Here is a 15,282-nt window from a genome sequence, read left to right on the forward strand (position 1 = left end):
TATCGCTCAGGTTCAGCTGTGTCAAGAGGCCGATCTGTTATGTTTTTCTTTAGCTCACGAGAGTCTTCCCTAGGTCTCAGAGTCCTTTTCTTCTCCTTCTCCGCCTGATCACCCCTATCAGCTATTCCTTGGACGGCCAGAACTTCCTCCATGTTGGCATATTGATTGCACCGTCTCAACAGTTCGGGCATTGTTTTCGATAAGTCGAGGGCCAGAGACTCAACCAGATCTAGGTGTATTACCCTATTGCACAACGTGCTATACGCCACTCCTTTCGGTATGTTTTTTACCTCCAGTGTCGCCTTGGTGAATCGGGCAAGGAACCCCCTTATAGTCTCCCTCGCTCCCTGCCTCATGTTCATCACGTTTTGCATATTTTACTTCTGCTTCATACTTGCTTGGAAACATGTGAGGAACGCTCTTGTCAGCTCTTTATAGCTGCTGGTGGACCGTGGCCGTAAGTTTGACATCCACACCAGTGCAGCTCCTTCTAATGAGGCTATGAAAGCTCGACAGAGAACGACGTCTGACCTACCATGAACCACCATAATCGAGCTGTAGTACAGCAGATGATCATAGGGATCTGTGGTGCCGTCATATCCATTGAAGATCGGTATCACAAAATTTGAGGGCAACTCGGCGTCAATCAGTTCGTCGGATAGTGCATTATGGGTCGGAGTTACAGTCATGTCGGCTGGGTGCCCTTGCCTCTGCATTCCCTCTATTCGCTCAGTGAGTCGCTGGATGCGGCTCTCCAGGTCATCTCTTCTCTCCTCGGCTCAACGATCTGGGGATCGACGTGCCCCTTCACCCCTTCTGGGGCTTCTTCCTCGGCCTTCATAACCACCAGGCCAATCCTGACCTTGCCGTGGTGTGCCCCTGGTTGGCCTGATGGGCGAGCCCAAACCCAGGTGGGGTCGATCTTGCCGAGCTGGCCTCTGGTAGTTTTCGCGTTCTACTCTGTGCTGACACACGCCTCTACTAAGTCTTTAAGGCGACAGTTGGCGTCTTCCTACCCAGGGTGGGGTTCTATGAGTATCATGTGTCTCTGGGCTTCGGTGATGCATGGAACGACGGGCTCTCCCGTTTGGGGCAGGGACAGGACCTTGCCTTCGCCCCTTAGTAAGAGAGCGGGGTGGTACCGAATGAACAATACGTGAAGTTCTGGCCGACCCCCTTCTTGCTATTGATTGAGGGGTGACACTGTTGTTAGGAGATTCTTCGTTGAGGTGTCTGCTCAGAACAGACCTAGGCGGCTGAGCTGAACTAGTGCGAGGCAATAGAAGTGCCGAGCCGAACTGAAGTATGAAATCCCGTACCAGTGCGTTTGTAGCTAATACCTGCAACTGCAAGCTCTGCATCTGCTCTTCCATGTTCGGGTGGGTTACCCAGGATGATGGGACATGGCGGGATAGCTGAGAGTTTTGCTCGCGCTGATCCCCCTCTCCCTGGGCAACTTGTGCATCAGGCCTGGTTTGTTGGGGTCCTTGTGGAGGGGTCTCTGCTGAGACGTTTTCCTACTCTACCATTGGTGGTGAATGGGGGTGTCCAAGTGGTACTTCACGAGTGGATCTTGCTCGCGTTGTCATTAAAGAAACGACCTTCTCACTCCTTAATTGCATTGGTCCAAGGTGACTTTTTATAACAATTTCCCATGGACAGCGCCAACCTGATGCGAAAAAAATTGACCAGACTATCTTCCCTACAGTCCCTGGTGCTTTGGCCGACCTGCACATAAGAGATGATAGGGGAGAGCCGGGCTGACCCGACGGGGGACTCTCCAATGCCTAAGTTAGATCTTTCCACAGCAGATGCTCAAGAGAGCTTTTCCAGAAAGAGAAGTGAGTGATCGATCCCCCCTGATGGAGGCTTACCTTGGTATTTATAGGCTGTTGATGGAGGGCAAGTGGGAGACGATTGTGAAGAGTCCTGTTTAGGCGTGGAGTTCTTAAGGGGAGTGGCTCTGTGATTCTGGGAATATTCCCCTCTTATCTAGAAAAGGCCAACCGTGTGATGTCTATGATGACGTGTAGAGGATAGAGTCCTATCCTCCGGAATAGGGATTACATTCCTTGAATGTAGGGGTGGATGAAAACACATTTCTGGGCTCCTTGACTGTGCCGAGCCGAGGTGACTGGTATCACGGCCTGATGGAGGCCGAGGTGGTAGCACGGCCTAACTAAGGGCCGAGGTGGAAGCATGGTATGATGGAGGCCGAGGTGGTAGCACGGCTTGACGAAGGCAGAGGTGGTAGCACGACATGATGGAGGGCCGAGGTGGAAGCACGGCATGATGGAGGCCGAGGAGGCAGCACGGCATGATGGAGGCCGAGGTGATAGCACGGCATGATGGAGGCTGAGGTAGCAGCACGGCCTGAAGGAGGGCCAAGGTGGCAGCACAGCATGATGGAGGCCAATGTGGCAGCACAGCCTGATGGAGGCTGAGGTTGTAGCACGGCCTGATGGAGGCCAAGGTGGCAGCACTGCTTATGGAGGCCAAGGTCGTAGCATGACGTGATGGAGGCCGAGGTGGCAGCACGGCCTGATGGAGGCTAAGGTGAAAGCACGGCCTGATGGTGGCCGAGGTGATAGCACGGCCTGATGGAGGCTGAGGTGAAAGCACGGCCTGATGGAGGCCGAGATGGTAGCACAGCCTGTTGGACGCCGAGGTAGTAGGTCAATCCTATTCAGGTTTGCATACACGCTTTAGCCGTGCTGAGGAAGGGGACATATTTTGCCTCATCAATACTATTTGTTATTTTTCAATTATATAATACTAGGTAACTTTACCAAAAAAAAAAAAAATGGTGCTAACAACTAAAGTTATTAGAGCTTAAAAAAATAAAAATAAAACCTGACTAATAGATCATCAAAGTGAAAAATCAGCATGACTGAGTGTTAATAATAATTTGTTTGAGTAAATAATTGACTGAATCTCCAGCCTAATTAATTAACTAGAACTCAGAAGGAAAAGGAAAAGGAAAAATATTCATTTGCATTTCATTTTTTTTTTTTTTAAATATTTGATGGGAGGAAGTTGGGCATGACACTAGCTTTGCTAGAGCAAACGGCTCAACCAAAGCCTGGGGGGTTCTTACTTTTCCAGGAGAGGAGAGAGAGAAACATAATGTTTGGCACAACGCCAACATACCCAGCAATTTCCCATATTTGATGATGGACTTGAGATAATTTTTCAAAATCTCCATATTAAAACCTCTTTTTTCTTCTCTCCTTTTTCCACATAAACTTTGCATCAAGCATCAAAATAGGTAAAACTTTTACAATTGTAGGGTCCGCCTCAAAGAGAACCCCAGTTTGATTTTTTTTTTTTGGGAGGTGGGGAGTAAATTTGAGTGGATATCATGGAGAGTTTCTTCCAATGTAGGTAAGAAAAAACAAAGGAAGTAAAATATATGATGTGGTTCAATTCAATTTTTGGATATCACAACATTTGATGATCACATTATTTGGGCACCAACAGCATCTAGGAAGTTCTTTGTGGCTTCAGCCTATTGACTTGCATGTGATGTAGCCCAAGAGAAGAATCCTCTGTGGCAGAAATTATGGCAAGTTCCAACCACCCCAAAAATTAAATTTACTCGATGGAAACTCATGCACAATAGACTCCCTCTTCCTTCATTACTTAATGATCGGGGAATGCATCTGTTGAATATCTACCCCTTTTGTGCTCAACATTTGGCTCAGGTTGACCACATTTTCCTTACTTGCCCTTGGTTGAAAGCTTTATGGCAGGCAAATGGTTTTGGCCTAGTTCGATGAGTCCTTCAGCCATTTCATCCATGGTTACTTATATTTTGTAGTCTAAGAATTTGATACAGCAGTCTCGTTGGTTATCTTATAATGATCTTGTTCATCAACATTCCTTGCCAAAGTTTCAAAGTATTCAAAGTATTCAAAGTTTTTATTGATGGCCAGTAATTTTTGCAAGTGAGAAACACCAACCTAAGACATACAAATATCATTAACATTAGATGGTGTCCTCCTATTGGAGATATGGTGAAAGTTAATATTAATGGTGTTGCCCATGGTGCTCCAGGCCAAGTTGGTGCAGGCGGAGTCTTCAGAAACTCTATGGGGATGTTCATTTTAGCTTTTGCTGCATATTCAGGGTCAACATTTTCTATTGTGGCTGAAGCATGTGCTGCCCGACTTGCTTTGTGAATTGTTGTGTCAAAGGGCTACCACAACATCGTTATGGAAGGAGATATCCTTCTCATCATTGAGATCTTACAAAGAAAGATTGAATCCATCCCTTGGCACATAAGACCAGTCATGGAAGACTGCCTTCATCTTTTACCTCTTTTTGATCATATTTCTTTCCTTCATGCCTACAGAGAAGGATATGAGAGAAACGCTATGGCCTATGTGGGATTTCTGTTGGATCAGATCTTTCGCTTTGACGGAAGCTTTTGGACCTAGTGAAAAGGACTCTAAGACTTCGCGCAAGCAAGCGTGAGAGAAGCACGCGAAATAAAAGCTTTGCCAAAAGCAAGACGAGGAAGCAGAGCTATCGTAGAAGCAGTAGCTTCCCCCGACCGACTACAATACAACAATTGCGACCTACTTTGACTAAAAAAAAAACAAAGAAAGGACCTTGCTACCTATGCTGTAAAATCTAAGCTTTTTTGTTTATGGGGGTCTTCTCCCCCTTCGTTTTTGTCTCGTCTTCTTTCTTTTTGACTTTTGTGGTGTCACCACCCCACATGTTGTATCTTCTTTAGTCTGTTAATAAATTGCTTCTTATAAAAAAAGAAATAAATAAAAACTTTTGCTTTGCCTTGTCATCTGACCATTTGTGGTCAATTATAAACAAAACTCACGTATAAGGGAATGTAGATCTGGGTCAGATAAGATGAAATTGTTCTAAGTTGGCTTAAGCTTGATCACTTTCTTCTCTGTTAGGGATGATTCAGAGTGATCTAGCTTGTGAGATACTCTTACAAAGACCACTTAATTGGCACTCTTGAGTCTTTGTTTTAACCAGGTGTGACGATTTCTATTTCTTATAATACTTATTGCTTTTTGCTAACGAGGAACCCCTTAAACTTGTCCAGTTTTACAACTTAGGCCCAAGGGTAAACCCCGTTTACACGTTGAAGTAACTTATTGGCATAACAAAAATCATTACTTTTTTTTTTTTTTTGGTAAAAAAAAAAAATCATTACTATGAATCAGTGATTTTGTGAACGTGTTGCCCATGTCATTTTATTTTTATTTTTGACATATTCTGTAATGTTACCACAAGTTAGAATAATGCTTTAAGAATCTTTTTACGACACCTATTCATGATGGGTCATATGATTGAAAATTGAGAAAGATGCACAATTATGATATTTGGCCTCACCATTAACCCACAATTTTAAAGGTAGGGAATCGGAGCAGCAACGGCAAAGGTTGTCGTAATATTTTCGACCTCTGACAATGATCTTGTAAAGAAGGCTGAAATCAATAAGAATAATGAGAAGATAAGAAAATCATGTGAAAGGAGTTGAGAATTAATAGGTGTAAAACGGAAAGTAAACATGTATCTAGGGTTACCTTGATGTAAATTTCCACATAGCGGAATGGATCTAGTTGCCCTGCGCGTCATCCCTACATGAACCGTGATGCTCAAAGGTTTGCAGTAATCATGCTAGACAAAGTTTCACCCTCTAAATCCAAGGATAACAATGGAAATCCTTAGAGACACGCTTTCAATTGGAAGAGACAAAAGAGAATAGGGGGAGAGATAGAGCTCTTGAGATTATGTCAAAAGCTTGATATGTTGTGGCCAAACCTCTTACTTATAGAGATTTGCCCAGCTAGAGTTCCTAATCCTAACAAGTCTATACTTGACCCACATGGGCGACCCACAATGAATCGGGTTTGACCTAATTCAATTAATATCACTTACTCTTCCACATAGGACGGATATACTCAATTGTCCATTCTAGAAGTCTCTCTACCACAAGTGTCTCATCATATAAGAAATGAAGCATGCAACTTAACGAGATAATAAGTGAGTAGGAAGCATCCACAGAGGATTCATTTTCCCTTTTGTGGGATAGGCTGGTTGTTTCACCCCTCATGTGTCTAGGCACAAGGGCGGCCTCACTCCCCCACGGAAACAATAATCCTATCTTAAGAAGGGAAAAAGAAGTGCAAGATGCCATTGTGCAGATTCTTGTGCACACTCTCATAACAGATTCTTGTACACACTCTCACAAACCATCATGAAAGCCTAACACTGTTTCATATTAATTCGGATTAATTGTGACCATAATGGCATGTCCATAGGTATCGGTTTGAGTTCTAAGAAGTGGTTCTGTATAGTGTGTCAAACACTATTTCTATTCTTTTCTTGTTCTAAGGATAATTCTGGAACAATTTTACCAAACACTGTTTTCATTTCACCAGACTTTCTCACAGCATGGAATCGAAGGACACTTCTTAAAAAGAACATTCTCTTAGAAGTGGTATCAAATGGCACCTTAGTATTTTGGTTTTCCAAATGGTCGTGCCAACGAAAATGGATATCGTGTTCAGTGGCATGAACTTCCGGTGCAATAACTCTTACTCTTTGCGATTTGAGACGATAAAGGGAGGGTTTTGGCCTCGGACATTGTCGCTGCTCACAGTCGCAACTCCTAGGTGTATCTCTCATCTCTCTCCTCTCTTAGCTTAGGGTTTTTTTTGCTAGATTTCTCTTCGATTTCTTACCTTGGTTGACCAAAAAAAAAAAATTCTTACCTTGCTCTGAGCTTCACAGCGAATTCTTGGCCTAGGGTTTTGTTGATTTCTGTTTTCTGCTGAAAAGGAGGTTCTTTAGCTCTGCTCCTACTATCCTTAATTTTCCTTTGATTGTTATGTTTGAATCTTTGAATTCTGGTTGTGGATTTGTTTGCTGGTCTAAACTTATAATTTTTCAGTGAGAACTTTTATCTGAGTTTATTTGCTTTTGTCCAAGCTGACGAGCTAACACTCGTTTGTATGAGAGATGCAAATGAATGAACTATATCCCTTTTCTCGTTTTAATGACCAATGGTAAATAGAGATACACGCTTGACAGGAGTTTAGAAGTTACAACAGATACACATTATGATTATTGAAAGCAGACTTTGGGGGGGACCAAAGCAAATGGTTTTGTTCTTTTTTGGTGGCAATAGATGATCGCCTGTCCAAAACTACCAGAGGGTATAAAACTAGCCTCTTCTATTTCCTATCAGTGTTAACAGCTCTGCCTCTGGTGGAGAGGCTCTGCATTTTGAGCTCTCTGTTGATTGCCAAATATGGGAGTATTAAGGTTTTTCCGGGTTTTGGAAAATTAAGATTACTTTCTGAACTATTGTTTTTGTAGCATATATCTGAGAATTATAAAAAATTCACCATATCCACGATTCTTCTGAATAATTGATTTTGAGCACCCTTTACTCATTAGTGGTGAGCAAATACTTCAGGTTTAAACCAATATGACTCTACTTGTGGCAGAATAATAATATTTGATCAGAGATGAGACTTGAGATAGATTTCTGGTTAGAGATCAAGGATTTAGTTCTCGGTATCGGTCTCGGCTGATACCGATACAATACAGATCAGTGCGTATTGGTCACTTTTGCCCTTGCTTTTTCAAAAAAAAGTATATTTTTTTACTGTTTTACCCCTGAAATGATACAGCAACCGATCCAGATCGGGCAGGTATTGGTATCAGTCTGATACCGATACGATACCGATACTTGAAACCATGTTACAGGTTCAGCTAAAAAGCTGTCATTTGTCTGAATCACACAGTTTTAACAGTGATTTGTTCAGTTGGATTCATCAATTGTTTTATTCTGGGCTCTCCCAAGGGAAAACAGTGTGGTCAGTATGCATTTGATTTCCTTAATTAACCCATGCACTAATCCCTGGCGCCAGTGTAGTTTAAAATATTATGACCTCAATCTGATATGCAAGATGAAAAATATAATGACCTTAATCTGATATGCAAGATGAAAAATATAATGACCTCAATGATGTTTCTTCTTTACCCATACTTTGTTGCTTTCAATTTGATGTGTATGTTTCTAGGTTATTCAAAAGATTATAAGTGATTTACCCTTGATGTTCACAGAATTAATGAAACAAATTGTATTCTAATTTTTAAATCACTTTTATGTTATGCACATATACTGATTGATTTAAAAAATTTATTACAAATATTAAAAATAACATCTAATTTTTTTTGTCCAATTTTTTTTGGTAACTAAATGACCCTCAAATCCAAACTCGAATTTTATTTTGTCTGATATTTTTACCGCTTTTTTGACCAAATCCTTATATTAACTAAACGAATTATTCCAAATAATTATCCATCCAAAGAATTCCCAAATCCGAATTTGCTAACTATGCTTTGTACTCTTGTAATGTATTGTACTTGCTATCTCATGACCAAAAAAAAAAAAAACTGCCTTAGGGCGAACTGATACAATCTAAATATGTCGCCAACTGAAAGCTATAATCTTCAATTAACTTTTCATGTCATTTCAATCCTTGTTTTATCCGTATAATATATTTTAATGCCTGCGATATCTCATTATATTCCATACTATTACCATAAGCAATATACTGTATGGTACGGTAGCTTCTGAATCGGTCATTAAATAAGGAGATCTGGACAGCAACATACATTACTCTTGCCAATAACAACTTGCCAACCGAAGAACTGCTTTATGTCTGTCTCTTCTACTTTAGGAGACAAGCTAAGATCTTAGAGCATTTTTTGTAAATGAGATATGGTTCTCTTCTATCGCATTTTTGGTTGTGGAGTAAAGTTATCCAACCTTGTGATACATCTCTGTATCTTTACTTCTCTGTTTCTCCAGATTTCTCTTTGTTCCTCTCTTGGCGAGTCATTTCATTTGAAGGTTTTACGGTATTTTTATTGGCTTGGGGAATTGTGAGAGGGGCATGGTCCACAAAATTCACTCGACTTTGTTGAAACTTAACATAGGTTTGTAAATTAATTTCTTCCATATTTTGATTCCATGATTGATGTTCATCAACCATTGATTTGATTCCTTGAATGCCTACTACTTGATAAAATGCGAACACTATAATTTTTATTTTAGCCACACAAGGATGGCTAACGAAGTGGTGAAACTTGAGGAGAGAGATTCCGCAAAGTGATTTTTTTAGATATTTGGGGTCCATCATAAACAAGGAAGGTGATATAGAAGATGATGTTTCCAGTAGAGTTAAAGTATGATGGATGAAATGGAGAGGGGTCATTTGGGGTGTTGTGTGATCGACGTATTCCTTTAAAGATTAAAGGAAAATTCTACAAGATAATGATAAGACTGGCTATGATGTATGGGGCGGAATGTTGGGCGGTCAAGAAGCTTAACATTGACAAGCTGAGTGTAACAGAGATGGGAATGTTGAAATGGATGTGTGGAAAAACTAGGAGAGATAAGATAAGAAATTATCGGGTTAGAGATGATCTGGGAGTAACCCCGATTCAAGACAAGCTTCGAGAATGTCATTTAAGGTGGTATGGGCATGTCCAGCATAGACCTAGGGAAGCCCCGGTGAGGAGTGACCAGATCCAAATAAGATGAGCAGAAAGAGGTACGGGTAGGCCTAAAATGACCATAAGGGATGTTGTAAGCATGCAGAGTCTAAGTCTTGACTCCAGTTTGACTGCAAACAGAGCTGTTTGAAGGGCAAAGATTCATGTTTCCAAATGATTGTAGGTGGGATGCTCCTTTTTTTTTTTTTTTTTTTTTTTTCTTTTTGGTGGATATATGTAGCTGACCCCATACACTTGGGAAAAGGCTAAGCTGCTGTTGTTGTCATTCTTCATTAGCAAGTATATTTGTTGAGATATAAGTTCAACACTAGTAATCCCCATAGAAATACTTCATAACCCTACTGATTTTACTGTCTGATGGATTAGCTTTCTCAACATGGTGGGGACTTATGAGGCCACTTGAATGACAAAAGTTTTAGGATTCCACATGCTTGCAATATGGAATTTGCTGTCTATATTCTAAAACTTATGAGACTATGACAAATGACAAGGTTGAAATGCCATTTTTAGTTCGTTAGAAAATGATGACAAGGTGAAAAAGTTGATTTCTTTAACCAATGCTGTTTTGAAAGCCTATGGCTGATGGAAGGAGTAAAAGTTCTTTCATTGTTCCACTGATTTCCTGTTTAGTTACATAAATACCCAATTGCATTTCAAGGAGAGCATAACAGCCAAGAACGTTTGAGCCCAAAGAGCCTTAACTGAGGTGCCTAAGATTGTTAGAGAGAGTATCTTGAGAGTATCTTGCTGTTATCTATTTCTTCCCCTTTCTAGACTAGTATATGTAAATCTTCATTTTAATTTGCCATGTTAGAGTTCCTCTTGCTTATGTAAGTGTAGAAGCCTGTTAGGGGAATTCTCTTAGTTACTACCAAGTTTGCATTGATTTAGGTTAAAGGCTTATGGTTAACTTAAGAGGGTCTGGGTTGCTGATGTTATTTGTTGAGTTAGCAGTTACAATTTCAAACAACTTTCAAATGTACTCAGAATGCACTTGATGGCATGGCATTTCTAGCACTCACTTGTTGACTGGTTGAGATGTTCTCCAGTCACAGGACTTAATTTAATTTCTACTCTTGCTAGTAAAATTTTGTTTACCCAATTAGTTCTATGCATTAGATAGATATTGATGATGCCTTATATACAGCCATTATTGGTTAATTTGATTATTCTATGGTTACCTATACAGCCTCATTGATTTTGTTCTTGTTCTTCTCCTGACCCCTCCTATATTTATTTATTTTTGTCCTAACATGATAAAGGTGCGTGGGATGCAGAGGTAGAAACATTTATTCAAATAAAATAGTCCAATAATCACTTGGGAAAACTGATTACTAGCATTGTTCATTTAATTTTAAGTTTTAAACTTGGCAATTAAACCTAAGCACCAACCTCAGATGACGAGAACACAGCTGCTGCTTCAGCTGGATGGATAACATCTACTAATGATGTTGACATGGATAACCAGGTTGTGCTTGCTGAAGATGAGAAGTATTACGCTACTGCAGAAGAGGTATTTGGTGACGATGTTGAGGCCCTTGTGATGGATGAAGATGAGCAGCCCCTTGAACAACCAATTATAAAAGCCCGTCAAGAATAGTAAATTTGAGTTGGGTGTGAAGGATTCTTCTACCTATGTAGATACAAAATTCCTTCTGGATCTTATGTCAAACCCCTAGCTGGTTTGGAATGTTGCCCTTGTTGGGCACCTCCAGCATGGTAAAACAGTTTTAGACCCTTGCTAAGGCTGGCTTGTAGCTCAGTTTTTGGAACTGCAACGGGGTTTACAGATATGCTAGTTAATCACATCCCATCAGCCAAGGATGCTGCTGCTAAGAAGGTGGAACATATATATACAGGACCCAAAGACTTGTCCATGGAAAACTGTGGTCCTAATGGACCTGTTATGATTAATGTCACAAAACTTTATCCTAAGTCTGATTGCAGTGTATTAGATGCTTTTGGTAGAGTCTACAGCGGTGAGACCCAGACTGGACAGACTGTATGTGTATTAGGTGAAGGTTACTCGCCAGATGATGAAGAGGACGTGACCATAAAAGAAGTAACAAAGTTTTGGATGTATCAATCTCGTTACAGGATACCCATAAGCAAGGCTCCTCCTGGATCTTGGGTTCTCATTGAAGGTGTGGATGCTTCAATTATGAAGACCGCTACACTTTGCAACGTGGACTGTGATGAGGATGTGTACATATTCCGGCCTCTAAAGTTCAATACTCTCCCTGTTGTCAAGACTGCAGCTGAACCTTTGAATCCAAGTGAGTTACCCAAGATGGTGGAAGGTCTTAGGAAGATCAGTAAGAGCTATCCTTTGGCAATTACAAAGGTTGAGGAGGTGAACATACCACTTTGGGTACTGGAGAGTTATTTTTGGACTCTATAATGAAGAACCTTAGGGAGCTATATTCTGAAGTAGAAGTTAAGGTATTGTTATGATCTCACTTTTGCTTTCCTTATACTTCTCTTGGCAAAATTGCAAAGGAACTTTCTTGTTAAGGTTAAACATCTTTTTGTTCTATGTGCCCTTCAACACCAGATGTTTAAGGGCCCGTTTGATTTTATTTCTAGAAATGGTTTTCCCGTTTTTCTGTGCTCATAAATGAAAAAACACCCCAAAAACCGTTTGATTTTTCTGTTTCGTTTCACTTGTTTTTGGAAATAGAAATAGAAATTTATGTCTATTTTTATGTCTAAAAACAGAAATGGAAAAACAAGTTAGGGCCCGTTTGATAACGTTTCAAGAAACGCATTTCTCTAGAAACAGCAGAAACAGAACAAAAAGCGTTTGATAAAACTATTTCGTTTCACTTGTTTTCATAAATTGAAATTGAAATTTCTACCTATTTATGGTTCAAGAAATGACCCAGGTGAAAACTTGTTTTGCCGTTTTCGAAAACGACTCGTAGTCATTCTTTCGCTGATTACTATTAACTTTCAGAAATATGACTTATCAAACACCTTCAATTCCATTTCTGTTTCTAAAAACAAAAATTTATGTTTCTTCATTTTTTTGAAACAGAAATGGTAGAAACGTTATCAAACAGGTCCCTAGACTTGTCTTTCTGTTTCTAGAAATTAGTGGGAGCGACAAAAATTGTGAAAAATCCGATACTTCACTCAAACTATCCAAACCCCAACCCATTGTTGAAACTTCTCGTTATCGGCAATTCCAACCTGATTGTGCGAAGCTAACAGGTTCGGATTGTCATCATTTTTTTGAAGCTCATTTCCATGAAGCGCACATGCAATTTCAACGTCATGCTTTCACTCATGAGTTGTATTCCTACAACGTCGTGCCTTCACTCATGTCTTGAACTCAACTAAACAGTTGAAAATGTTTCAAGAAACAGAAAAATCAAATATCTTTTTGCATTTTTAAATATCGTTTCTTAGCATAGAAATGACAAAAATTGTTTCTGCTATTTCTAGACACAGAAACAGGAAAAACAAAATCAAACGGATCTTAAGATGTTCTTGGGTTTGATATAGGTTGCATGTCCTGTTGTTTCATTCTGTGAGACAGTGGTGGAGTCTTCATCAATGAAATGTTTTGCTGAAACACCAAACAAAAAGAACAAAATAACCATGGTAGGGAAGTCAATATTTCTGGTTACTTCTGACACTGGATCATGACGATATACTTAAATTGGGTGGCCTTTTAATATTTTTCGTATTTTTAGATTGCTGAGCCCCTGGAAAAGGGGTTTGCAGAGGATATGTGATTTCTTCGAAACCTTGTAAAGGCCAGTTGAGTTTAACGTGGGCATTGGTTTCTTTGTTTGCACTCTTTTATTCTATTCTATTTGTTTTCCAATTGAATTGTTCCCATATTGCTCTGCCACACTTACCCTATAATGTAATACCTCAGCGGCCAACTTGGTTGGGCACCAAAAAAGAGTGCAACTGGGTATAGGGTAGTGGTGTCAATTCGTGGCCTGACCCGACTAAACCGATCGGGACCGACCGTTTATATATCGGTCAGGCTCGAACCGTTTATTAAACGTGTCGGGCTTGAGCCCGGCCCGTTTATAAATGGTCGGTCTCGGTTTTGCTACTTGGACCGTCAGGCGTCCGACCGAGACCGATCGAATAACGCCCGACTGAGACCGGCCTATTGTGCACTGACTTGGCCCGACCCTTTAATGACTGTAGAATACCTAGTTTACCCCCCAAATTAAAGAATAAAAACTAAAAAGTATAGAGATGTTCACATTTTAAATATTTGTTATATTTGGTATCATTGATTAATTTATTGTCATTTTTTTGGGCTTGCATGAGTGGGTCGGAATATAAGAGCACATTTTAAAGAGGGCCCGTTTAAAAACCCGTTAAACCTCGTTTAACATTAAACATGTCCGTAGCCCGGTTAAGGTCCGACTAAAGCTCGATTAAGATAGTCAGATTATAGCCCGAGGCCAACCGACCGAATATAAAGTGTATCATGCAAGCCCGATTAGTTAAATGGTCGGACAAGGTGTAGCCTTTGAAAGTTTTCAAGCCCGATTAAGCCCGATCGAAACCGGACCGGCCTGACCGGTTGACACCCCTAGTATAGGGTCATAATTTATATATTACCCTAAATGCCCCTCTATTTATTATTATAAGGATTGCAGCTCAAATAAGGCTTTTTTAATTGCAACCTTTGACTGTTCTCAGGAGTACCCACGTAATTTCCTTTACACATGCTGTTTCTTTCCTGAGATTTTTCCTATTCTCTTTCTTCATCATCGTGATCTATTCCGAGTCTTCTGACTTCTGAGTAAGGACCTGAATTTAAAACCGAAATCGTCTACCAAAATCGAACCGAGTCATTTACATTGAAATTGTAAAATCGTTTAGTAAATGGTTTGGTTTTGATTTCAAGTTTAAAACCAATTAGTTAAATGGGTTGGGTCGGTTTTAATTGGTTAACCCGTTGGTTTTAAATCGAATTGACACCATGAAAATCAAACCGTTTAAACTGTCAAAATCGATCCGATTAACCTGTATAACAATTAAATATTTGGTTGTTTTAACGAATAAAATAGTTTAATCTAGAAAACAATTAAGGATCATAGAGGTTGTTCAACAGTTTATTGAGGGAAGAATTTAATATTTGTTTGTGCAATGTCTCATTTAATTTGATACAAGATTGAAGCGTTTATCAACAAAAGTAAATTTTAGTAAATATGCGAATAAACTAGCAAACCGATTGCAAACACCGGTTATGTGTTGTAGAGAGAGAGATAACCCAAAAAACCTACAATCTCTCTCTCTCTCTTCTTTCTCACTGATGAGCACATTTATGTGCGAAATCTAGGGTAGTAAAACATGCATTTTACATATTTAGAATGGAACTACCTTGGGTTTTACTCTCTTTTTGCAGGTTTTATATTTTCAAGGCCTTAAGGCCTATCGGGCGCTATATCTTCAATTTTACACGTAAAGAGGTCATATTTCTTTCCATGGTTGCGAAGAGGACAAAATTCTGAGCAAGATGGACGTGTTCAATTAAAAGTACACATTCGTTTGGTCACCCGTACATATGATTATTCTTTTTCGGGTCAGAAAAAGAATAATGGATCAGAACTGAACTGAGATGCAGAACCAGTCCGTTTGCAATTGTTCCAGAGGTACAAGGAATATTCCAAATGCCAATAAGGATCGATGGACCACATCCTTAAGTGATTAAAGATTTGTTTTTGGTAACAACAACTA

The 15,282-nt window shown here is 40.0% G+C and overlaps 1 pseudogene; it reads left to right on the top strand.

Annotated features, from left to right (window-relative positions):
- Positions 1–4,013: 4,013 nt before the first annotated feature.
- LOC122067463 lies at positions 4,014–12,230 on the top strand (annotated as a pseudogene).
- The last annotated feature ends 3,052 nt before the right edge of the window (positions 12,231–15,282 follow it).

The sequence above is a fragment of the Macadamia integrifolia genome, unplaced genomic scaffold, assembly GCF_013358625.1.
Source record: "Macadamia integrifolia cultivar HAES 741 unplaced genomic scaffold, SCU_Mint_v3 scaffold292, whole genome shotgun sequence".
Lineage (NCBI taxonomy): Eukaryota > Viridiplantae > Streptophyta > Magnoliopsida > Proteales > Proteaceae > Macadamia > Macadamia integrifolia.